General features: G+C 39.4%; 1 protein-coding gene across 6 annotated transcripts in view; it reads left to right on the forward strand.

The window, feature by feature from the left end:
• Positions 1-15097: 15097 nt before the first annotated feature.
• plekha1b (pleckstrin homology domain containing, family A (phosphoinositide binding specific) member 1b) overlaps positions 15098-27462 on the forward strand; it is an 85929-nt gene continuing 73564 nt past the window's right edge. For all 6 annotated transcript variants that reach the window (XM_072557500.1, XM_072557495.1, XM_072557496.1 and 3 more), the window contains exon 1: positions 15098-15213. The gene's annotated coding sequence lies outside the window, so the exon portion shown is untranslated. The remainder of the gene's footprint in view (positions 15214-27462) is intronic.

A 27462-nucleotide genomic window follows, 5' to 3' on the forward strand; every position in this document is an offset into this window, starting at 1 on the left:
TTTGTAAGTTTCCTGTTAGTAAACGCATGCCTGCAAAACCAAAGTGAACTCTTTTTTTTTGCCAAAGTACTAAACATGAATGGTAAAGACCTTTTAATTGCAGAAGACACTGGTCTGAAGTGTCAATACAGAACATGAGAAAACATAAAAGACACAAAATACCAAACATTCAGCATTCTGGACATCATCTATGGAAAGTACAGAATAACCATTATTTCAGGTGTGGATCTTTTATTAGTATATTGCACGGATTAACATTTCCAAATGCTAAAAATATTAACTATAAACTATAAAGGCTGCTGAAACTGATTCATCTGATGTCGATTACCAACATTATTTGAGTTTTATATTTAACATATTAACAAATTCATCTGATTTTCACACCACAGTAATGGAGAGAGATTGATTTTGCATCTGAGAATAAATGGGAATGTCAAATTGCTAATTTCCCTTTTCTTCAACTCTGATGGTAAGGAGTAACCTTGAGTATGCTGGGAACAGATAATAGCAAGTTTTGAGAAGATTTGTTGCTCAGGCTGAGGTTTTGGATGTAGGTTTGCTCACTGAGCTGGAAGGTTCATTTCTAGACATTTTGTTACCCTACTAGGTAACATCTTCAGTGGGTCTCAGGTAAAGCAATGCTGAAAATTCCTGCTTTCTATTTATATGTTTGGGTTTCTTTGGGTTGGTGATGTCATTTCCTGTGATGAAGTCACTTCCGGTTCCTTTTCACAGGGAGTGGTATATGGGGTCTAACTCGACATGCTTGTTGATAGAGTTCCGGTTGGAATGCCATGCTTCTAGGAATTCTCATGCGTAACTTTGTTTGGCTTGTCCTAAGATGGATGTGTTGTCCCAGTCGAAGTGGTGTCCTTCCTCGAAGTGGGTGCTAGTGAGAGAGGGTCTTTTTTTTGTGGTTAGTTGGTGTTCATATATCCTGGTGGCCTGTTTGTCCAATGTAGTGTTTTCTGCCCGTTTGTTCAATGTAGTGTTTGTTACTGTATTTTGTAAATGACATTAGTTTTGCTTGTTGTCTGTATAGGGTCTTTCAAGCTGCTGTTTTGGTGTGTTGGTGAGTTTGTTGGCTACCATGATGCCAAGGGGTCTGAGTAGTCTGGCAGTCATTTCCGACATGTCTTTGATGTAGAGGAGAGTGGCAAGGGTTTCTGGACGTGTTTTGTTTGCTTGTTTGGGTTTTTTGCTGAGAAATCAGTAGACTGTGTTCATTGGGTACCCATTCTTTCTAAATACTTTTCAAAATAATTTTTGAATACTTTTTGAACACAGTCTGCCGATTTCTCAGCAACAAACCCAAACAAGCAGACAAAACACGTCCAGAAACCCTAGCCACTCTCCTCTACATCAAAGACATCTCAAAAATGACTGCCAGACTACTCAGACCCCTTGGCATCATGGTAGCCCACAAACCCATTAACACACTAAAACAGCAGCTAATGAACTTGAAAGACCCTATACAGACAACAAGCAAAACTAATGTCATTTACAAAATACTGTGCAAGGACTGTAACAACACTACGTTGGACAAACAGGCAGAAAACTAGCCACTAGGATACATGAACACCAACCAGCCACAAAAAGATATGACCTTCTCTCACTAGTGTCCTCACATACGGATGAGGAAGGACACCACTTTGACGGGGACAACACATCCATCCTAGGACAAGCCAAGCAAAGACACACACGAGAATTTCTAGAAACATGGCATCCCAACTGGAACTCTATCAACAAACATATTGAGTTAGACTCCATCTACCACCCCCTAAGAAAAGGAAAAGGACGTGACTTCACCACAGGAAATGACATCACCAACCCAAAGAAACCCAAACATATAAATAGAAAGCAGGAATTTTCAGCATTGCTTCACCTGAGGCTCACTGAAGATGTTACCTAGTAGGGTAATGAAACATCTGAAAATGAACCTTCCAGCTCAGCAAGCAAACCTACATCTAAAACAGATAATAGCCTTTGTAGTGTACACTGACAATGGGTTTGAAACTGTTAGAAGCTAGTTTGTAACATCATGCTAAATTTGTGCATTCTGCATCCCATATCCAAGCAGCATTTGAAAACAAAGCTTTGTATTCAGCAGTTCAGGACTTTAGCCTCAAGTTTTGACAAAAGTGAAAACAAGAAAATGCTCACCTCATGCTTAATTAAACTGAGAAGCACACTGTTCTTCACTTGTGAATGGAAAAAATAACTATGATCATATGATATTCATGGAGTTTATTTTGTTGATTGAAAATACCACAGAAGATTACAAATTTGATTGTCAGTGATTAACCAACAAAGCCAGTCCTAGTAATACTTTGGTAACTTGCCAAGACAAAAATCAAGACTCTTATGTATTTACATTGTAAAATAATATTATATAATCTTGGCACAAGTACCCTTCAAATACTAAGAAGCAGCTGACTGAAAAAAAAAAGTAGGGGAGCCAGGAAATTTCCTGTGGTGTCAATATCCAGAAGTCTGGGCTCCAAGCCTTTATGTTTCAGTAAGGAGTCTATCTGTCTAGCTTACTAGGAAAGGTCCAATTAACAGGTCATCTGCTTAGAGGTTGAAGCATGTTCTGGGAGATGGGAGCCCAGGGCAGCGTGGTACATTGCAAGAGAAACTGGCAGCCTACACTGTGTGACAAGTGAGAGCGTTGCTAAGGCCGAGGCAGCAGCAGAGGTGGCCGGGACACCAGGGTGACTGGAGCTACCACCAACACCACGCGAGCAGCTGCAATACAATGAAGTATGAAGGTTGAAGAGAATTGCCTCCACAAATTCCATGTTCTGCATACAGCAAGGTTACATACACAAGACAAGATGGCCACCTTGCCATTTTCTGTCAGGGATTTTACTGTTGCTGGCTGGGAAGCAGGAGGCAGAGCTCATCTTGGAGACTTTCTGAAGTTGCAAGCCTCCCCACCTCATAAGCTGCCCCCATGGGGTTGTCAAAATTCTGAACAAGGGAATTTTCAACTGACTTGGGTGCAAATCAGAGGGTTCAAAGACAAATACAATCTGAACCTTACCATTCTCAATTGGTTTGGCATTTGAATAACAGAGTACAGATCATCATAGAAACCAAGATTCCATTTTAGCAAACTGAAAGCTACGTTTTAAATGTGAACTCTACTTAACACTACCCTTCAAAGCTGTCCACTGTTTGTGGAACATTTTCTTCAGTCAGACACACTGAAGAATTTCACATCTATTTTCATATGAATAAAGCTAGAAAACAATACATCCTTTTAGACTTTTGTGTACTAAAAGCAACTAGAAATATTCTGAATACAGACTATTCTGCAATTCACATCAAAAAAGATATCTTAACAAGTGAACTGATCCAGCTGTACAATGAAACCTTTATCGTAGTTTTTAAGTTTGAGAACAGAATGGTTCTTGCTGATGAAAGAAGTGGGGGTGGTCTAAAGGTCTTCGAATTGGATAGTGGAACAAAAGCTGACAGAAGCTTTATTTTTTTTTTAAAATCAGCTGTCTTTCAGAATTTTCACAACAAATTGCTGAGTGAAAAATGAAATAAATGAGTTCATACAGAATATGCTCCAAAAGATTTTAAAGTAATCTCTTTTTACTTTAAAGTACGACAGAAACTTCTCATCTTCAGTTCTAAAGAAGTCATGTTGAACTTCAAATATTTGCTCTGCTTTTCTCTCCACAATTGCTGTCAGACCCACTGAATTTCTCAAGAATTTTATGTTTTTATACTAAAAAGATGTTTTTACAGGTCTTGGATGTCTTCCTGATGAATATAAACTTGAAGTAGAGAGCAAAACAGCATCTGCCAAGGACAGTTCCAGCTGCTGTCAAATCCAACAGGAAAGAAAAGATAGAATAGCTGGCAAAGACAGGAGTAGCAGTTCATGTTCAAATGCAACAAGACCTGGACAATATCCAGACTTGGGCTGAAAAGTGGCAAGTAACATTTACACCACACAAATACCAGACAATGACCCTCCAACAAGAGACAATCTAAATCACCACCGCTTGACATTCAAAATCATTACTATCACTGAATCTCCCACTATTGACATCTTGGGGGTTACCATTGGCCAGAAATTCAATTGGACTCACCACATAAATACAGTGGTTACAAGAGCATGTCAGAAACTAGAAATACTGTAGCAAGTAACTCACGTCTTAACTCCCCAAAGCCTATCCACCATCTTCAAGGCAAAAGTCAGGAATGTGATGGAATACTCCCCAATTTACCAGATAAATGCAGCTCCAACAACACTCAAGAAGCTTGACACCATCTAGGACAAAGTAGCCCATTTGATTGGCACAACATTCACAAACATCTGGGGGAGATGATGGTCCAGTGATCACTGGACCATTAATCCAGAGACTGAGGTAATGTTCTTGAGATCTGAGATTGAATCCTGCCATGGCAAATGGTGAAATTTGAATTCAATAAAAATCTGTAGTTAGGAGTCTAATGACGACAATGAAACCATTACCAATTGTTGGAAAAAATCCACCTGGTTCATTCATGTCCTTTAGGGATCATTATTTGCATTCCTTACCCAGTGACTCCAGACACACAGCGCAATGTGGTTGACCGTCTGGGCAATTAGGGATGGGCAAGAAATGCTGGGCAAGAAATGCTGGCCTAGCTAGTGACACCCAGATCCTGTGAATGTGTTATTAAAAAAAGACTTCTTCCTCCACCAACGCTCAGTACATTGCAGAAATTTGCCAAAGAAGTTTTTTCAAATCAATAATCACTTCTATCTAGACAACAGCAGCGATACATAAAAAAAACACCACCTTCAAGTTCCCTCCCAAGGCACCACCATCCTGATTTGGAGATTTATCACTGTTCTTGAGGTTGGCTATTAAATATCCTCTGGGCAGATAAGGATGGGCAACAAATGCTGGCTGAGCTAGCAATGTCCACATCCTAAGAACAATTCTAAAAAATTGCAGCAGATTGGTAAGAGACAGTACAAATATTTAGTAAAGGGACACTTCACCCGTGAAGTTCTTCCCCTTGAGATTCCAGGTTAGGCTCTCACATGAGTATTCTTGTTGACCTCAGATATTACAAGATCTCAATCAGGGCACAGGGTACTCAATCAGTTCTTTACAAGATGATATCAGGCTGGATGATATGAGGAAGCTCTTATAAGCCACTTAATGTTAATTAAATCAAATTAAACAAATTAGACTGGATTAAAGGATATTAGCCTGTTGAAGGAGCACTGTAACAAAAACCAAATGTTCAAAACTTAAATCAAGAAAAATCAAAATTAAATGTCAGTTTGGAAGTTAATAATGCACTCCAGCCCCTATGGTATCCATTGCCTTCAAGTGGTCTCAACTGGAGACAAATGATATTCTGCTTAACTGAATAGAAGGCAAATGAATAGTGTGGAATCACTGGACTCCTGATTACTGGAGTAATCTTTTAGGTATCTTCATATTCTAGGTCTGAACTCCACTCCTTTTCAAAAAATTATTACTACTCCTCACACTTTGAGTTTGTGTCTGTTGATATTAAAACCTATTGCACAGTTAATTTTTCGAGTGATATGGTGAAATTTCAACTTTCTGTTCACTACAGTGACTTGCAAGTGCTGCCTGTGACCCCACACTGCTGATTGTGTAGTGTCCCTGTCCCTCAAACCCCTCATGTAACCACTAATGTCCCTGCTTTACCCTGAGAGCACCTGACTATTGAAGTTTCAAATGTAAAGGCCCTGGGAAGTGTTGCTGAACAAAGAGACCTTGAAGGACAAATTCATAGTTCCTTGAAGATGGAGTTGCAGGAAGATAGGATAGTGAAGAAGGCATTTGGTTAGGCACATGCCTTTATTGGTCAGTGCATTGAATATTGGAGTTGGGAGGTCAAGTTGTACAGGAGATTAGTTAGGCCATTTTTGGAATACTGCATACAATTCTCCCTGCTATAGGAAGGATACTGTGAAACTTGAAATGATTCAAAATAGATTTACAAGGATGTTGCCAGGGTTGGAGACTTGTAGGGAGAAGCTGAATAGGCTGGGGCTATTTTCCCTGGAATGTCAGAGGCTGAGGGTGACCTAATAGAGGCTTATAAAATCCTGAGGGGCTTGAATAGGGTGAAGGAGGAGTCTAAAACTGGGGACATTAAATTATGGTGAGATGCAAAAAATCTAAAAACAACCTAAGGGGCAACTTTATCATGCAGATGGTAGTGTGTGTATGCAACGAGCTGGCAGAGGAAGTGAGAAAGGCTGATACAATAACAACATTTAAAAGACATCTGGATCAGTCTATGAATAGGAAGGGTTTACAGGGATATTAACTAAATGCTGGCAAATGGGATTAGATTAATTTAAGAAATCAAGTTGGCATGGACGAGTTGGACCGAAAGATGTGTCTCTGTGCTGTAAACTTCAATGACTCTATAATGTCTTTACTGGTCCTGCACCCTCCCCATATTGAGGCAAGCATGACCACAAATTAGCTTGATCACATACTCCCCCTAACAAGTTCACACAGTCCTTCCCTATCACCCTATGTCTCCAAAATCCCCGATCACTGTGATCATTCCTGCAGGCATTGAATACAACCAGGCCAATCCCCAGATTTGAACATGCTCAGAGCTTTCACTTGGTGAATAAGACAGACCCATTATACCAGACAGCATGATGGCAAGGATAATAGCCTGCTAGGCTTTCATTTTAATTTTCAGTTTAATACCTTACAGCTTTGAGACACAATTATGGACTCAACCCGAAACAGGACTTGTTATCCAGACACATGCACAGATGCTTACAATGGGCGGTATAACCTTCCTACTTTTAAACATTTTGCTTTCTTTGCCTTCTTAGTGGATATATCACCTTAGGTGGTTTAAGAAGTGCTCTGTGTTCCTTAAAGTACACCTAAATCTTTGTTCTGGATGACAGCGGTTTTAGCTATAAGGCAGAATTTTATGAGGTTTGCAAGCAGGAATATGGTGGGTAAGCTGTTTAAATCCATGAGTGGCTTTTACACTGTTTACCTACCTGCCTTGTCCTGACCTGTCCACCATCGTACTGGAACAACACTGAGTTCTCCAATTTCAAATAACCTCCCTCCCCATCCCCCAACTCCATTCCCAGCCCCTCCTTCTCACAACCACTGCTCCCTGCTACCAACCAGATTCGTTCCTCCCATTGACCAACCAGGTCATACCCTCTGCCTGTCTTCATCTATCCCCACTTCACCACCCTGCTCCTGCATTCCCCTTTAACTGTAGCTCACCCCACACCCATCCCTAGTCCTGAAGAAGGGTTACACCTGAAACATCGACTTCTACACCTCCTGATGCTGGCTGCCTTGCTGTGTTCTTCCAGCCTCCTGCCTGTCTACCATCGTAGTGAGCATGCAGATAAGTCCTAGGGTTGCCCATCTTCCCATGCAACTTAAAACCTTCAACAGCCAATTCATGACCAGAAGAAAACAACCCACCATGCTACAGTTTTGGAGCGAGGACAGGGCCTTGCTGGAGGGCTTGGTGGCACAGCCCAACAGATTGCCACGCTTTACAACTGTCAGGAAAGTGGTGCAGTGGGTTGTCTCTCTGATGTGCCTCTTTCCTCAGTTTTAACACTTCCCCACCACTGAGTTTCTTTTGGTGTTCCCTACCTTCATAGTCTTTCTACCCTGGCCTCACCTCCCACTCCTGACTACCCAGGGCCTCCCCTTCAGTTCCCACCTCAAGACACCTGCACCTATCAACTTTTAGTTGTGCTGCTAGCACTACTCTGAGGCAGGACATCCTTCAAGTGAGGTGCAGAAGTTCTGATCAATGATGGAGCATTCAATGACTATATCCCACTAAACTTTTCAGCCCCCAAATCAGGCTGCCCAGGGAATATCTATTTTTACTTGTGACTATTTTACCCATCTGATGATCTGAAATGCAAGTTACGTATGAAAGCTTTTCTTTCTAGATTCATTGAACAAAATGAGTCCTTGCTGTTAATAAAACTATAAGTATTAAAGTAAATGCTCTGTCGAACAATGTGTGTTTCATTAATTGGTTTTCAAAAATTAAGCTATTTATAACCCATGCACTCATGAGAAAATGCTAATAATTAACAAGGATAACAATTCAATCATAGAATTAAACATTTTTCACCCATTTATATGCTTCATTAATTTTTGAGGACAATATGATTTTCAGTTGGCTCGACTTAAATAGACAAACTATTGTTTGGCTGCTGGCCCCCATACAATGAGATAGATTTCAATCACAACCCAAACCTTGGAATTTCTTGATGGTTGCAAATCAGCTCCCTCCACTCAATGCCCTAACAATCCACTTACTTTGCACAAGCTTCCAGTATTCTATTTACAAGCATCCAAACATATGAAATAGGAGAAGAAGTTACCAATCAGCTATTACAGCAAAACCCTTAATTGCATTTCCCATACACACCCGACCCCTTAACTCAATGGCTATATTTTCCCTTCCCAAAAGCTGGGAATTCCACTTCTCCCAATTCTTGATTTTCCTTCCGTAGTAATGAATTCCTGCCTCGTCTTCTTGTTAGGTTTTAGTCTCCTTGTTTAGCGCCATGTCCACAAACATTCATACCCACTGCGAAAGAAGTTTCATAGCAGCAGCCTATACTATATATGTGATACAATGCAGAAATTCACCAAGGCTCCTTAGAGAGTGCCTTCCAAATCCATGACCACTAAAAAGACAAGGGCACCAGATGCACGGGAACAGCACCACTTGCAAGATCCCCTCCAAGCCACTCATTATCCTAATGTGAAAATATATTGTTGTTCCTTCATTGTTACTGGGTCAAAATCCTGGAACTCCTTCCATAACAGGAGTGTGGGTGTATCTTCCCTAAACAGATGGCAGCAGTTCAAGAAGACAGCTCATCACCCCCTTCTCCAGGGTAACTAAGAATTGGAAATAAATGCTGGTCGGGCCAGTGAAGTCCATATCCCATGATCTTTGTTTCACATGGTGCTAAACAACTAAATATTAACATGTAATATTTTAAATGTTGATGGAATTTACAAGACTGAAAGCAAGCTTTTAGTAGATTCTAAATCACATGGTATTATTTACATGGTAGAGTTGTTCAACAGTTGAGCTTAGTTTTTTGATTTTAATATATTACCACTTAATTTTTGGAATCTGAGTTTTTGTCCAAGTTATGTAAACATCAAAATATTCATTGGGAACTATTTGTGTTTTAAATTATTCCAGCACCCAGTATCTAATATATATTCCTATTACTCAAACTTCAAAGACCTATCACTACTTTTCAATCAAATAATTACAGAAGCTGTTTCATTGTTGCTCTTGGCCTGAAGTCAGCATCACTAAATTCTAGTATATTTGACGTTATGTTGTCAAATTGTTGTCAAATTAAACGTTGTTGTCTCCACTACCCTTTGGCAACAAAAATGCAAGTCTATGACAAAATTATTGTACCTTTACAAACGTATTTCTTTCTTGATTTTAAAAGAACTACAATTCTTAAATTTTGCTGAAATGTTCTGTTCAGGAATACATTTGATTCCAACACATCATTTATCTTGGAATTAGAATTCAGATGCTATCTGAACTGATAGGGTTAGGAGAGGCTTAGTTGCTGAGTGATGTCTTGAATGAAATCAGACAGTGGCTTGAATACATTGGAGTATGTTGCATTTTAAAAAGCAAACCAAAATGAAAGATTATGCTTCATGGTGCCACGTATTATTAGGTCATAGAGAGTGAAAGTTAAAAGAAAAATAAAGCAAGAAACAATGCAGAAATGATTCCAAGCTTTAAGTACAGCACAACAACATTAAAAATTGAGGGAAGTAAGGAGTTCTATAGTTGTAATGTACTGCTAGTGAATGAGTTCATGTAACACATGATAAGAATGAAGAGCAGCTGATGAGCAACAAAACAGGAATGTTCAGAATAGCATTGGTCATAGTCATGTCAACAAAATAAACAAAGGCAAGAAATGATGTGACAAAGAGATAAGTTGGATATAAAGGTACATCTATCAGATGATAGTTACATTTGATGTCGTACCTGAGTGCAAGGGTGTTTAACTACACAGTAAGATTAATGATTGATACTTTCAAATACTGCCTTGAAATGCACATTGTTTGTCCACTATAATTTCCATGAGACCATAAGATATGGAAGCAGAATTCAGCCATTCAAGCATCAAGTCTCCTTCAACATTTGACCATGGTCAATGTGATTGTCAACCCCATTCTTCTGCTTCTCCCCTGAACCTTTGATCCCCTGACCTATCAAGAACCCATCTATCTCTGTCTTAAATGTGACTTGGCCTCCACAGCTCCTATGACCATGGATTCCAAAGATGTACCACTCCCTGGCTGAAGAAGTTCCTCCTCATCTCAGTTCTAAAAGGTCATGCCTCCTCTGTGGGTTGTGTCCTCAGTTCCTCGTCTCTCCTATAGGGGAAACATCTTCTCCATGTCCACTCTATTCAGTCCTCTTAGTATTCTGTAAGTTTCAATGAACTATCCCTTCATCCTTCTGAACTCCATTGAGTACAGACCCAGAATCCTCAGCCACTCCTCATACGATCAGTCCTTCATCCTCGGGGATCATTCTTGTAAAATTCCTCTGGACTCCATCCAATGGCAATACATCCTTCCTTAGATTAGGGGATTCAAAACTGCTCAGAGTATTTCAAATGCGGTCTGACCGGTAAGGCCTCAGCAGTATATCTTTGCTCTTGCATTCGAGGGAAAAAACCCTTAAAGTCAGAGATCTTACAGGTTTATTCCACATCTAACATGTTTCAAATAATACTTTGACTCTTAGAGGCACATTTTCAACTTAACTTGGCAGTGATGGAAATTAATTCAAGATTAAAAACTGAATATCCTGGCTGAGGGAGAGTTCTTTGCTTGATCGAGGTACTGCAGAACTAACATTGTTAGTCTGCACTTGGGTTTGTCTTGGTCCAGTGAAACATCCACAACTCCACATATACCACAGAATGGGCATTCCATTTGGTTAAGCTACTTCTAAACCTTAACTTTTAACCTTCTTTAACTCTCCTTAGTTTGAATGACTCTAAGCTTACTCTGTACCATATACTATAACCTGGAGATTAGTGGAAAGCACTCACAAAACAGCTCCCTCTCTTGTGCCTCTAAATTCTTTCTTTCCCTGTGCTAGTTTAGAAATTATGGTTTAAACTGCTGTCTCTCATTTTGTGTCAGTTGGTAGTTCCAATAAGAGAAATGCTAAGACAAACTCCTTTCACTGTGAGAAAGCAATTACCAGTACCATCCAAAGAGCTTGTGTTGTTCTTGTGATGTCACACATTGATTCTTGCGCCAAAAGTAGTTCTCAATCTCATAGCAGCAACAGCAGCACAGCCCGGGATGTCTCCAATCACTCCCTATTTCACACCGTCTATCCCGCTGATCACTCCCTCTCATACACTCTGAACCCTTCTAATCACTCACTATTTCACACTCTGGGTTGAAAGACCTGAATCCCTCCAATCACTTGTTCTTTCTCTCCCGGTTTTTCTGGTCATTAAATCCTCCAGTGTCTCACTCTTTCTTGTTCCTGGTTTTTACAGGCCTGAATTTCTGCAGTCTCTCACCCTCTGTTGCTGGTTTTTTGGCCTTGAGTTCCACTGATCAAATGCTGTTGAATGGCAAGGGGTGGTGACTAGACATTGTTTTGTTGGAAATGACCACTGTCTGATACTTGTGTGGTGCAAATGTTGAGCTTGGCCTATGGAATGCTGCTTTTGCTGCTTCACAACTATTAAATCTGGGTCGTGTCTGCAGCAGGTTGTCACCCTACCTTTTGGTATGTTTGGTGTTCTTCCTGGGATGCTTTTCTACACTCATAATTGAACTAGAGTCAGTCACCCAGAGTGAGGGATATGCTAAACCTTGAGGTGACAAATTGTTAAGAACACAATTCAACTTCTGCTGTTGGCTGTAAGTATTTTATGAATGGCCAATTTTGAGCTGCTAGTTCTATTGATGTCCATCATTCCACTGTCACAAAGGATTTCCAAATTGGGTAGTTAAATTAGTGAGCTCCTATTATCTCCACTTGTGTATCACCCTTGTCCTGCAATTGCGTGTAATAAAGTTGTGAGGAAGGGTCACTCGATCCAAAACGTTAACTCTGATTTCTCTCCACAGATGCTGCCCGACCTGCTGAGCTTTTCCAGCAACTTCTATTTTTGTCTGCAATAGAGTGTAATGTGTCAGAGAATTGTGTAATTTGCTTCATTGATGTGGCTGACATGGATGAATAGTTCACAATGTGTGCAAACTGTGAGATTGGGGTGTGTGCTTTGCAACAGTGTGTGTGTGATAGTGCAATGTAGCATATGAATGTGTGGTATGACTCCTGATGATAGAGATTCTTGGTTGATGAGTAATTAGGGTGTGGTGAATTAATGTCTGTCCAAGGTGAGTGGAGTGATTGGTAGGAACTGGTATTGAAGGTGCATTCATGAAGCTTGAGCACTGTCTGCCTCGCAATCAAAATATGTGAGTTAATCACATACTAAATCCTCAGGTCTGATTTCAGGACTATCAAATGTGTGATAACCCTTTTTTCTGGACATGTGAATCCATTAAAGATAATCAAGTTCTTAAGATTGGCAGATAGGAGTTATATTTGAATACATTGAATGCATTTGTTTACATTATTTGAGGAAATAGTTTATTAACAAGACAGTGGAGGACAAAACAATACTTTCAAAAGCCTTCTTAAGGATTTCTAATGCAAACTTATAATCTATAAATTTATAATTTACACAGTGGTGCTAAACAGGCAAAGTTTAAATTAATAAACAAATCCATTAAAGCTAATGTTCTTCTTCAGATTCCTTCCTCTTAGCAAGGATAGAATGCAATGTCGGGCCAGTCATATTCTGCTGTAAGCAACAGCACTTTTGTGACAAGTTTTCATTGCAACTATGGAATAATGCTTCATTAGGTACCAACTTTTTTCAAGGTAACTGGCTTACAAACTCACTAAATCAGGACAATGTGGATGTCTCACACATCTACATATTGTCAGCTGTTTTTGTAAATTTATGTTTTCATGGTATCACAGGTTGGCATTTATTGCCCATTTCCAATTGGCATTAAACTGAGTGGCTTGCTACGCCATTTCAGAGGGCAGTTAAGAGTCAAGCACATTGCCGTGGATCTGGAGTCACAGGTAGACCAGACCAGATAAGAATGGCAGATTTCCTTATCTCACTTACATCAGTTAACCCAATAGATTTTTACAACAATTAGTGTTAGTGACATGGTCATCATTATAGCTTATGTACCATTGTCATCTTGTTAGGATCACCTGTTATGATGTCATGTCACATCTTGGGCTAATAGTACACTTATAGAGTCATGGAGTCAGACAGCATAGAAACAGATGCTTTGGTCCAACTCATCCATGCTGACCAGACATCCCAATCCGATCTAGTCCCATTCGCAGCATTCAGCCCATATCCCTCTAAATCCTTCATATACCCATCCAGATGCCTTTTAAATGTTGTAATTGTATCCGCCTTCACCATTCAGCATACCAACGCTGTCGAGCAGAAATAAAGTAGGCAAAATACTGAATCTTAGGAGATGTTCTTCTGGAACTATGTAATATAGCAGTCAAAACGTAAGTACTATATCAAGTTTCAATACTAAGATCACAACAGAAACTAAAACGAGGGTAGAGAAAAGTCACCAGCTAATCCTCAAGATCAGAAGGTTGAGCACAGATGTTGGGGCGGCATGGTGGCTTAGTGGTTAGCACTGCTTCCTCACAACACCAGGGACCTGGGTTTGAGTCCCACCTTGAGTGACTGTGTGGAGTTTGCACATTATCCTCGTGTCTGCGTGGATTTCCTCCAGGTGCTCTGGCTTCCTCCCACAATCCAGAGATGTGCAGGTTAAGTGAATTGGCCATGTTAAATTGCCCATAGTGTTAGCTGTGTTAATCGGGGTAAATATAGGATAGGGGAATGGGTCTTAGTGGCTTACTCTTCGGCAGGTTGGTGTGGACTTGTTGGGCCGGACAGCCTGTTTCCATACTGCAGGGAATCTAAAAAAGATAGACAAGTGAAAACTAGAAATCTGGGCTGTTTACCGTTGAAGAGTTTAACGAATACATAAAGTGTTAATAAAAGGTGAATCAGTAGGATTACTTCCAAAGAAAACATTAAAAAAGGCAGTGCTCACAGGTCGAAAATAACAAAAAACAGAGTTCAGAAATATTAAGGAGAATTTCTTCATTCAAATAATTTCAACACTTTGAATAGATACCCATCAGACATGGATGGCAGATCTAATTTGATTCAAAGACAGAATTACTGCAGATTTTTCTTTCTAGAGTAAGGAGCTAACTTTAGTAAGTGTACCTCTCCATTAATACATATATTGTGAATACTTGTTGTTTACTAAATAAACAAAAAGGGACTGAATTGCCCATTTTTAAAAAATTTTCCCAATCATCCAGGTGGCACCTATTAATTTAGGTCTAAATTTATGTATTCACAAATTTCATTCTTCTGAAATCATTAACTTATTGTAGATTAGTTTTTCATTATCACGGTGGTAGATAGCATTTATGGGATTTATTAAAAAAAGGTTGTTCGTAATTTTCCATAAATTTATGCAAGATGTTGTTCTGGTTCATTGCATTCCCGTTCAGAACTATGTTTGCAATTTTGGATCTCAAATGAATACTCATCAAGCCCAATCATATTAAGCGCAGAATCTTCTCAGGCTCAAAGTGACGTGGTGAGAAATCCTGGAGAACTGCGTGAAAACTCTACCATTGCGAGCTACGAGTTGCAAGAGTAAAAAAAAACATGAAATGCTCCTCTGGATTGCCAACACTTGCGCAGTGGTCATATAGAGATGGCGATCTAGTCCAGGATATTAATTCTGTCTCTCTCTCTGCCCAGATCTGCTGAGTTTCTCCAGCATTCTATGACCCCGACATCTGCAATAATTTGCTTCTCCAGCGGATTGCCCTGGAAGGCGAACTACAACCCCCAGAGGCCTTTGCACGCAGCGACGGGACATCAGGTCCGTTTTCGAGGTGACCCCGTGGTGTTTGACCCGGAAGTGGATATTGGCAATGGTACAGTGAAAGGAGCTCGCTCGGCGGGGAGCGTCGCGGAGGTCGGAGCCGCTCTCCTCATTCTTTCCCCGATGGGTGAGTGTGACAGGCGGGCAAGTGAGCTTGTCTGCTCGCCGATTGTGCCCCCGGTCTGAGCGGGGCGTCGCGGTGCTTTAATGGGGGAGGGGGTAGGAGCAGAGAGTCGCAGTGTCGGCCTTTCGCGGGCGGGCGGGCGGTTGGCTGGCTGTGGGCTGCTAAAAGCCGGCTCCCTATCGGGGAATATTATCCTGCACAGCTTCCCCCTCAGACAGCCTCGAAACGACCAAAACCGCGAGCTGAGATACTAATAATCTCAGCCAGATCTGTGTTCAATCGAAGTGCGCTGTGCCTGTGTTATATACTGTATGTATTCGCTTTGCTCCAGAGCGATGAGAGACATATGTTTTGTCACCGTGCTTTTATTTGTCTTCTAACTATATACTTCTGCTGCTTTATGGTTTGTTGGTTTGTTGGTTTTTCGTGACCTCGTTGAATATTGCTGTCACATTTATGGAAAGGATACTCGGATCTGAGCAATTTTCCGTCAGGTTGAGGGGTTCAGCTTTTAAATTAAATAACTTCATGTCTAAGAGTTACTTTAATTGGGAATGGTAAATGGGATACACTGCGGCAAAATGATTGTCAGTTTTGACAGTAGATGGGAAACACATTACGTAAACGGTGAGAGGTTGCAGAGTGGCCTAAGTGTCCTAGTGCATGAATTGTGGAAGGTTAGTATGCAACTACAGCAAGTAATCAGGAAACTTGATAGAATGTTATGTTTTATTATGAGGGGAATTGAATGTGGGAGGTAATGTTTGTTATCCAGGACATTTGGGAGATTGCATCTGTAGTACTGTTACTGTACTTGCAAAAAGGCATTAATGTGTTGGAAGCAGTTCAGAGAAGGTTCAGTAGATGAATGTTTAGAATGTATACGTTTCTTTGAGGGAAGGCAAGTCAAGCTTGGCCTTTGATCATCTGGAGTTCAGAATAATCAGGTGACTTAATTGAAATGTGTATGATCCTGGGGGAACTTGACAGGGTGGATGTAGAAAAGAAGCTTCCTTTTGTTAGAAAATCTATAATAAGGGGAGGTGGTAGAAAGTCATTATAGCAATGTTTTGAGGCATTTAAACAGACAAGTACAGGCAGGGAATAAAGGGATATGGACTATATGGAAACTGATGAGATTAGTTTGCAATGGTATCATGGTCTGTGCAGACATGGTGAGCTGAAAAGCCTGTCCCTGTGCTGTTTTGTGTGAAGGGGTCATGGTTTTAAAAAAAAAACATGTGCCCATTTGGAACAGGAAACTTGGGGAATTTTTTTAATCTGAGGGTTGTCTTTGAAATTCCTTTCCTCAAAAGGCAGTGGATGCTGAATCATTTGCTTTTTTTAAAAAGCAGAAGTATGTACATCATTGATTAGTAATGGGATGAAAAATTATTTGGGATATGAGGAAATGTAAAGTTGAGGTTAAAATCAGATCAGCTGTAATTTTAATGGCAGAGCAGGCTTGGAGGGCTGAGTGTTCTAATATTGTTCCTTCATATGTAAGGGGGTTTTACAAGCTTTATCTGTACCAAACCTGATTATGTGAATATAAGTTTCAGGAAGAGTTTCATAGTACATGAAGCACACTACTATCTATGTTGGGATAGATGTCTATGAAGAGGACTGAAGCATTCGTGTTCCTGGTGTGATAGCTGTCAAATCGAGTTCTTAACCAGTGCTGCCTGACCTGAAAAGAACATGGGATGCCTGGATACAAAGGGATATATTACAGCAGTGGGTGATTTTAATTCCTTGAGCCTTTTCCTTTTTGATGAGATTGTGGTTGACTGCAACCTAACTAAAACTTAAAACCCATCAATCACTATTTTAAACCTACATTATTCTGCATCACCTGCCACTTGCGGCACAAAAATTCCAACCATTTGTCACTTTTTTTTGTGTAGCTGAATAGCCTGAATCTGTTTTTAGACTGTCTGTCTTGAAAAGTTTGATCAAGTCACACCTTATATTAAATTCCAGAGGATACAACTCTGGCTGTGTGTGTGTTTGTGATTTTACCTTTGGCGTTCAAGTATCATTATAGTAAATCTGTATACTTCCTCCAAAGCCACTATCATCTTCCTAAGTTATGTTGTTCAGAACTGAATACAAGTCAAGAGTGTCATGTTGGAAAAGCACAGAAGGTCAGGCAGCATCTGAGGAGCATGCTCACCAGATCCTTGATGAAGGGCTTATACCCAAAACATCAATTCTCCTGCTCCTCGGATGCTGCCTGACCTGTGCTTTTTCCAGGACTACACTCTCAACTCTGATCTCCAGCATCTGCAGTCCTCAGTTTCTCCCAGAGCTGAACACAAGTTTTACCTACAAAACCAAAATGCTGTAAATATGAAATGAAAACAAAATGCTTCAGAAGTTCTGATTTGGCAGCATCCATGGAGAGAACGAGTTGATGTTTCTAGTCCAAAAGTTCAGATCTTTGGAACTGAAGAGAGAATTGAAAAAGTGACTTATTTTCTGCTCTGGAGAATAAAGATTTGAGGGCAAGGGATGACAGAAGAAATGGCAAAGTGTGAGGTGATAGTTGAGGAAGAAATTAAGTCCAGAATATGTATTAATGACAATATAGATGGTTTTATTTTGAATTGAGCTAAGAAAATCAGAAACTGGTAAATGTCAAAACAAAATGGAGGAACATAGTTCATGGTCCTGCCTGCAGAAGTTGTTCTTCTGATGCTGAGTCCAGAAGGCTATAACATGCCTAAGTGGAAAAAGAGGTCTTGTGCCTCCATTGAGAACACAGCAATAAGGCCTTTGACAGCAATTTGAGCACGATGGGAAGATGATGTATTAAATTGGCAAGTGACTGGAAAGTTAGGGGCACACTTGTGGACAAAGTGGTCACCCAATCTCTCTTTGATTTCAAAGTGGAGGAGACTGCATTATGAGCAGTAAATGCATAGACTAGATTGACTCACTTCTTTCAATCATAACTTTATCTGAGAGGATTTTTTTTTGGAGCTTTGGATAATGAGGTGGTAAATGGGCAAGTGTTAGACCACTTGTGGTTTGCAGGGAAGGTGTCAGAGATGGATTAGGGTTGGAGTACAAATGAACCAGGGTTTTGCAGAAGAATACTTGTTTGTGGTATCATGCTGGACATAGCAAAGATTGAACCCTTGAATATGGAGATTAATACAATGCAAAGTGAGGACAAGGGAAGACCTATCATGGTTCTGGGATGGAGAGAAATGGGTTAGGACAGAAGTGCTGGAAGTGTATCAGACACCTTTTGAGGGCCCAGTTCACCACAGGAGGGATCATGTGGATTCCTTAGTTGGAGGAAAACCCCTTTTTAGAAACAAGTGGAAGTTTGTGTCATTGGAACAGCTGCAATGGAGACACAAAATACTTTCCATAATTTGATCATGACTTCTAACCCGTTATGTTCTGGTCCTACAGATACACAGTTCCATTTAATACTTTTTTTTGGTATCCTACCATAGATTTTAAAATTAGGGAATCTCTGGTCTTTTTAGAATTCAATTGTTTCTACTTTTTTTACCATTACTAAATCTATCAAAGGTACAAAATGAAGAACTTCTCACTTGCCTAAATTGAAATTTGTTTGCTGTTGTGCTTTCATTCACTGGCCAATTACTTAATCTAAAGTTTTATGCAATGCTGTCTATGATAGAAATCTTTTGATATTCGGCTCTATCGTGTCATCTATGGCGTTAATAAATATTGTGAATAGTTGAATCCTCAACACTGATTTGTGGGATGCTAGTTTCAACACAATAAGACAACTTACTCTGGTCAGTCTGAGGACTATGCAAAACTATAGCAGTTGGAGCTCGTTTATGTGAAAGCATGTGATCACTAAATCAGAGCAAGACAAGTTGGAGTATTAATGATAGAGAGCCTGTTATGTGTTCATGTACACTACTTTTTTTTACAGCAATCAGGATGCAAAAATAATCAAAAGAATTAATGGACGTTCTATATTAATTGGATTTGGAAATCCAGAGTCTGGCTTACATTCTCTATCAGGAATACTTTGTTCCTGGTCAAGATGGTTAAGGGAGGGGGAGCATGTTGCCAGATGTATAAAATTTCATGAAAGTAACACTGACCTGCAAGAGGTAGAGTACAGTGATACCACGATTAAAATGTTACATGAAGGATATGTTGCATGGACTTAACATGGGTTTTTTTTTGATATTTGAAGGCTGAAGTATGAGCACATTGAGAGTGCAAATATAAAGGAATTTAGTTTAACAGATGCAGAAAACCTGATTTCTGTTGTTGCAACCCAGAACAAGGTGACATAAAATTGGAAGGATGTCATTCAGTAGTGGATTAAGGGAGCGTTTTTTTGACATGGGCTGGTAGGAACTTTGGAACTTACATTCCTTTTAAAAGGCTGTGCGGCTGGGATATTTCAAACTTTCAAGAGTGAGTTTCTTAGCCTTGTACTTAGCAAAGGAATTGGAGGATAATGGAGAAATTTCACTCGAAAGGAATTGAACTGCCACAGTCCATGATGCAACAGGTGAGAGTTGAATGTCTTGTTCTTCCCAATTTTTAGTTTTCAAAAAAAATTTAATGTACAAAATACTTAATTATTGGTGAAATATGCACCAAGCTGATGGCTTTGTAATTTTTACTGATTTTATTTTTTTGAGAGTCTGGTATTGAAAGTATTGTGCAGCTGTCAGACATGCATTCAGCTGGACATGTTTGCAATGAATCTCATATTACTTTTTGTAGTGTACTCTGGCAGGAGTTGAATAAAATGATCTAAACAACTTTTTCAAACATGCTTATTATGTAACAATCTTGGTGGAATTTAAAAATAAGAAAGAGGTGGTCACCTCGTTGGGATTGTTTATAGATTCCCCAATAATCAATGGGAAATTGAGAAGCAAATATGTAAGGAGATCTCTGATATCTGCAAGGAAATTAGGGTTATAATGGTAAGGTATTTTAACTTTCTGAACATAAACTGGGACTGTCCTAAAGTTATGAGCTTGGGTGAGGAGGAGTGAATGTATGTGTGTCCAAGAAAACTTTTATTTACTGTGTGAATGTAGCTACTGGAGAAGGAACAACACTTGACTTTCTGTTGCGAAGTAAGGCAGGGCAAATGACTGAGTTACTGGATTAGTGGTGCTGGAAGAGCACAGCAGTTCAGGCAGCATTCAACGAGCAGCGAAATCAACGTTTCGGGCAAAAGCCCTTCATCAGGAATAATGATGAAGGGCTTTTGCCCGAAATGTTGATTTCGCTGCTCGTTGGATGCTGCCTGAACTGCTGTGCTCTTCCAGCACCACTAATCCAGTATTTGGTTTTCAGCATCTGCAGTCATTGTTTTTACCAAATGACTGAGTTGTCAGTAGGGAATCACTTTGGGCCAAGTAATCAAAACTCTATTAATTTTAAAATCCTTTTGGAAAGGATAGACCTGATCAAAAATTTGAAGTTCACATTTGGAGTAAATGACATGGTATTGGGCAAAGCTTTAAAACGTTGATTTGAGGTAGGCTATTCACAGGTAGCACGATGGTTGGGAAGAAAGAAACCTTTTTTAAAGTTAAAAATCTCAACACCAGGTTATAGTCCAACAGGTTTCTTTGGAAGCACTAGCTTTTTGAGTGCTGCTCCTTCATCAGGTGGTTGTTCAGTATAAGATCGTGAAACCTTTTTAAGAATGAGATAGTATGTTCCTGTTAATGTGAAAGGCAAGGCTGTGGTAGGTACAGGTGTATGGCTGGATGACTCGAAATGAAGGTGCTGGCCAAAACACAACCAGGCATATGTCAGGAATAGATAGCTGGGATTGAGGGAATGCCTCAGAGTATAAAGGCAATATTTGAGGGAGAAATCGAGAGCAAAAAAGGGACATGAGATAGTATTGGTGAATGGAGTTGAGAATTAAGAGATTCTGTAAGCACATTAAAGCTTCTCAAAAGGGTAACTAAAGAAGCCTTCTTTAGGTGAATAAGATTTGCGTGTGTGTGGAACAATAGGAGATGGGTGAAATTCTAAACTAGAATTTCACATCTGTGTTTACTGTAGAGCAGGATATGGAAGCTTTGGGAAATAGTCATGATTTGGAGATGCTGGTGTTGGACTGGGGTGCACAAAGTTAAAAATCCCACAACTCCAGGTTATAGTCCAACAGGTTTAATTGGAAGCACGCTAGCTTTCGGAGCGTCGCTCCTTCAGGTGGTAGTGGAGGGTTCAATCCTAACACAGAATTTATAGTAAAATTTTAGTGTGATGTAACTGAAATTATACATTGAAAAATTGGTTGTCTGTTAAGCCTTTCATCTGTTAGAATACCATGATGGAGGCGGAGGGTGGAGGAGGTGGAGTATTGTTTTTCGAACTGGAGGCCTTATGACTAGTGGTGTGCTGCAAGGATTGGTGCTGAGTCCACTGCTTTTTGTTGTTTATATCAATGATTTCAATATGAATATAGGAATTAGTCAATTACTTATTCAATTTGTAGAATCCCTACGGTGTGGAAGTAGGCCTGAAGAGTGTCCCAACCAGATCCACACCATTATCAATGCATACATCATAGCTAATCCACCTAGCCTGCACATCCCTGGACATTATGGGTAATTTAGATAGCCAATCCACCTAACCTGCACACCCTTAGACTGGGGCAGGAAAACCACACAGACATGGGGAGAATGTGCAAACTCCACAGTCGCCCAAGGCAGGAATTAACACCAGGATCCCTGGTGCTGTGAGGTAGCAGTGCTAACCACTGAGTAACTGTGCTGCCCTAATTTTTAAGTTGGCCTTGAATGGCTTAAGTTTGCAGATAACATCAAAATAGGTGATGTAGTGGATAGTGAAGAAGACCTACCTTGATCAGATGGGCCAGTGGACTGAGGAGTGGCAGATGGAGTTTAATGTAGATAAATGAGGTATTGCATTTTGGTAAGATAAACTATGGCAGGACTTAGACAGTAAATGGTAATGCCTGGGGAGTGTTGCTGAACAGAGACACCGAGGGGTGCAGGTGCATAGTTCCTTGAAAGTGGAATCGCAGGTAGACACCATGGTGAGTAAGGCCTTTGGCATGCTTGTGTTTCTTGGTCAGTGGTGTGTCACAAGGATCAGTGCTTGTGGAGAAAAATTAGATGTAATGTTGTGGCTATACAGGATGCTAGTGTAGCCACTTTTGGAATACTGCATACAATTCTGAAAGTCCTTCAATTGGAAAGATGTTGTTAAATTTAGTGTGCAGAAAAGGTTTTTGTGGATGTTGCTGGGACTAAAGAGTTTGAGTTAAAAAGAGGGTGAATAAATTGTAGATTTTTTTTCCCCTCTAGTGTCAGACTGGGGTGTGACTTTAGAGGTTTTTTAATCATGAGGGGCTCTGATAGGGTGAATAGCCAAGTCTTTTCCTTCGAGTGGGAGAGTCCAGAACTAGAGGACGTAGGTTGAAGGTGAGGGGGAAAAATTTAAAAAGGACCTCTGTTAACTTTTTCACAGAATTGTGTGTGGAATGAACTGCCAGAGGAAGAAATGGTGGAGGCAGGTACAGTTACTACATTTAAAAGGCATCTGATGGGTTTGTGAATAGGAAGGCTTTGGAATGTTCTGGGCTAAATGCTGGTAAATGGGCTAGGTCAGATTGGGATGTCTAGTTGGCGCAGACGATTGGACTGAATGCTGATGACTCTATAGGAGCAATCTGAGAGGATTATAACTCTTGATGTCTAAAGTCTGTAGCTTTTAATAGTTTCTCAGCAATTTAGCTAAATCGTTCAAATGACCCCCCCCCCCCCCGCAATCTCTGTGGATAGTGAGCTAATTCTAAGTGGTGGAAATAGCTAGAGTATTTCCTTCCTATATGGGTAGATTATTCTGTAGGTGAGAAGTTACATGTTATATATGTGATTATCTCAGTGTGATGTAGAGGAATAAAATAGTGTATGATTGTTTACAGTTAGTAAACATGGAGGTGTGCTTGAAATGTGCTTACGCTGTGCACAGGTATGACTTAGCAATGTAAATATTTTCAGTTACAAGGTCAGGAGCAGTGGGTCGATTTTCTATAGCAGCTGTGGGGTTGATTTTACATTTTTTTTGTTCAATTTGAGCAAAGGTTTTAATCTGTTTTTATCCAACTCAGCTGAAAAACAGCAAATCCTCCTCCAGTTGGTGTGAAAATGGACCTTTTTGTATGTTGAGTCCCATAGTATCATGTTGAGTATGCACTTGCTGGTTTATGTGTATGTTTAGGACATTCACATTTGCATGTTAAACGTGGCAGGTTTTCTGTTTTTTGGAAAAATCTATATCAATGAAAACCCACTGATACAATGCAAAATTTTGAACTTGTATGCCAGCAATTATATACTTGTGATTTTGTGGCAGTACCTATGTGAAATTAGTTTTCACATGGTAAGCTATGTAGCATACAAATCCACTTAGCAGCTGTTGCTGCTCTGTCAGTCTTGGGTAAAACTTTTAGTTTGAATATTTCTTCCTTGCACTAATATTTAGCATAGTTGCAGCTAACTTGTTGAAGGAATCTTCTGTATATTGCAATCAGTCTATTTCCATTTGCATTCTGAGGTATACCAGCTGAGTTATACCCCCACTTGTGATAACTTGACTTTGCATGACCTGTTGGCCAAATTTACACTTTTTGTTTCTATATCATTCAATTGAGTATTTTAACACAGTCCTTTTTAAATGTAATTAGATATAACTAAGATATTTTGTTACATTTTTAAACTTCAGTTTTACAAGGTGGTGCTGATTAAAGAAACATGCATGCGCATGCTGAGATCTGTTTCCTTCAAACCTTTTGTGGGGCCATTGTCCCAAACTGAACACTTTTTGGCTGAAAAATAAAATCCAAACGCGCTTGGACTTGTTAAAACCAGTTCCTAGTTAAGTATGTGTTCAATGACTTGTATGGTCTTGGAATATGAAACAGGCCAAAATTTTGTAAATTAATTCTGAAAAGTAATTTTAAACAAGGATTTATTGCAGTACATACAGCTTTCAAACGTACAATGTTTTTGTGTGAATTGTGTACATTCTATGTTAATCATTAAAGAGCATTGTCCATTGCAAATGTACTTGAGGGTGTGTAATGTCAATAACCTAAATTTACTGTTCTAAAATTACTACACAAAAATTTCCCATCAGGAAAAGGAATGACTTGTATTGCCACTCAGAATTAGCATTGGATTTTATTGGACTTGAGTATGTAACAGGGATACCGGACTAGGATTTTGCTGAGACTGGAGTTTTTTTGAGCTATAGGTAGAGGCTGAATAGGCTGGGGCTCTTTTCCCTGGAGCAGCAGAGGCTGAGGAGTGACCTTATAGAGATTTATAAAATCATGAGGGGCATGGATAGAGTGAATAGTTCAGGGTAGGCCAGTTGAAAACCAGAGGGCATATGTTTAAGGTGAGAGAAAAAAATTTAAAAGGACCAGAAGGACAACTTTTTTCAGGTAGAGGGTGGAACGAGCTGCCAGAAGAGATGGTGATTTAAAAGGCATCTGGATGGGTGTATGAATAGGAAGTGTTCAGAGGAAAATGGGCCAATTGCTGACAAATGGGACTAAAGCAATTCAGGATGTCTAGTTGGCATGGGCAAGTTGGACCAAAGAGTCTGATTCCATGCTGTAGAACTCTGATTCTAGCTAATTGTGGTCCTAACTCCACCTTCCTGTCTACTCCACTTTGATTCCCTTGTGGATTAAAAGTTGATGCCTGGGGTTAGAGTTGTGGAAATGCCTGAGTTTACAGAAGTATATTGCGAGGGCACTAATGGAGGACAGGGGAATTAAAAAGATGAAGGGAAATTATGGAATGGATTTTATGGATTCCATTCTGTGAATGAAGTTACAGTCTGAAAGCAGTCCTCTATCACTGATTTTTATCTTTTTTTAAAATTTCAGCACTTTCTGAATCATCCAACTTGATTTGAAGTTCGGCTTATGGTCTAGTGCATCTTTAAGGTTTTTACAGTAATATTCTAATTAGTTTCATTGAAAAGAGCATTTAGGGACCAATTTTAACCATTGGTGAGGGAATCTGAATTTAACATGTACTGCTACGTTCTACACATTTAATTAATTAATTCTTTAATTAATTTGCAAACTAGAATTCCCATGGTGTTCCTCTTAAGTTAAAGACTGACTCAATTGAAATGTGTAATATAGATCAGGTAAAATATTGAGAGTTTAATTGTTAATCTTCATTTGGTTAACTTCTGAAACAGAAATTTGAGCTTTTTAATAAAGTGGCAATATTGTAAAGTGTTCGTGTATAGTCCTGTCAGAACTGAAATTTATTACAGATCAATTGTGTGAAAATTGGCATGAGAAATAGAAGGAAATAGAATTCACAAATTAACATGTGGAAAAGTAAACTGACTTCTTTTAACTGTCTCCTGTTTTAGCCAAGGTGTTGATTAATCACTGAATTGTTGTGCTGCATGTGGTTGCCCTCCGTTTCCTTTCTCCTATTTTGAATAAATATACTATTAAAGCCATGAGTTATTGTTCAGAAGGATGAAGCTACTACATTTTTAGATGTTTGCACATGGCTTCCACTCCCACTCCCCTCCCCGATCATTTTGCCTTATTTCCATACTCCCTCAAAATCTCTCGTTCAGTTTTTCCTTTAGTTCTAAAGAGAGCCATCAACCTTCAACTTTTAACTGATGTTTCTCTCCTGACGATTCTCATTGAAATTTGTTGTTGTTCTTTCTTTTGCATTTAACATAGCTCAGTTGGTTTAGTCACTTGAGTTCCACAGTGCTGACAGTTGTGACACAAGGCTTTGACTTTATTTTAAAGCCCTTTATGTGATGCTTTATTAATTTTGTTCAGGGCTGACTAACCTAATTTGGGATTATTCTGCATTGAAGCGTTGCAATGTATTGTTATAATTAATGGCAGTTATATTTTTGGAATTGTTTTAGCATCTGATGGAATATTTACAAACCCAGAATGTAGCACCAGATCTTTGACTCCATTCGTGTATTGTTTGATTATATACAGCTTAGTTGAATAACAATTGCAACAAGTTGTTAGTTTTAAAGGAAATTTAGTAATCTCAATATCTAGTTTGTGTGTTTTAACATTTAATTTTTTTTGCTGTTTTAGGAATTCATATGTGAATGACAGAAGTCTTGGGAGAAGTTTGGGAAGCATCTTGTAAAACTGATTAAATATCTGATCTGAATGTAATGTGAATAACCTGGGAGGTGGCTACTTTTGTAAAGGTCTGCACCTTTCTTAGAAGTCTATTTTCTCCAGTCACTGCATGAATGTCGGTGACATTTGATTATATTGAATATAAATTTCCTTGTTTGAAGAATTGACAATGGTCCATGTGACGTTTTGTGCTAAAGATAGCTACTGACAGATTATTCAGTTTTATTTTCAATACTTTCAAGCTAAAGAACTGAGGAATGCACAGTCAAAAGTTGGAAAATTTTAAGTGTGCCTCCACAAAAAGCTGGTGCTGAGAACGCTTGAAGATGATTATGCCAAAGACCTCTGGAAACTCTGGTTGTTCCTTATGCAAGTCAATTGCTTTTAGGAAAATTTAACAAATCTGTTCTTCCCCCAAGAATTCTGAGTACATCTAAGGGCCTTGCATACTATTATTCTAACTTGACTATATTTGCTTTATTTAAGTTATGTATGCATGTAAGTTTATGCTACCTTTTGTTTTGAAGCATGAAATAGTGTAGCATTATCCTATTGGTCAAAATTTAGGTGTTCGGATTTCTCTTGAATAGATCCTTGAGTGGTTTGCAATGCAATTCAGAACTTCAAATATAGAGCACTAAATTGGTGCTCCAGCTCCTTTTCTTCCACGTAATGATGGGTTGTAAAGTCCTGTTTAGGATTTTTCATATGGCAGGTGTTTGATCCTGACTTTGTTGAGGGCTTGAGTAGAAGCCAAAGACCACAAATGAGAAAATCTGAGTGCTGCTCTTGCACTCTTAGTGGCTAGTTCAATACTATAATTTTAATTTATTTTTAGGATGTGGGCATTGCTGTCAAATTACTTTCATTACCCATCTCCAGTTTCATTCAGTGGATGGGTCTTCTCCATGAACAGCTGTAGTCCTTGTGGTGTACCCATGTGTATATTCACTATTAAGTGTAACAGGGTTTCTCAAAAAGAATCTTTTGCCAATGATTTTTAGATTTGAATGATCTCCTAAAACAATTTTGAAAATATTTGGGTATCAAATTAAGAGAATAACCTTGTTTATGAAACT

The sequence above is a fragment of the Chiloscyllium punctatum genome, chromosome 38, assembly GCF_047496795.1.
Source record: "Chiloscyllium punctatum isolate Juve2018m chromosome 38, sChiPun1.3, whole genome shotgun sequence".
Classification (NCBI taxonomy): Eukaryota; Metazoa; Chordata; class Chondrichthyes; order Orectolobiformes; family Hemiscylliidae; genus Chiloscyllium; species Chiloscyllium punctatum.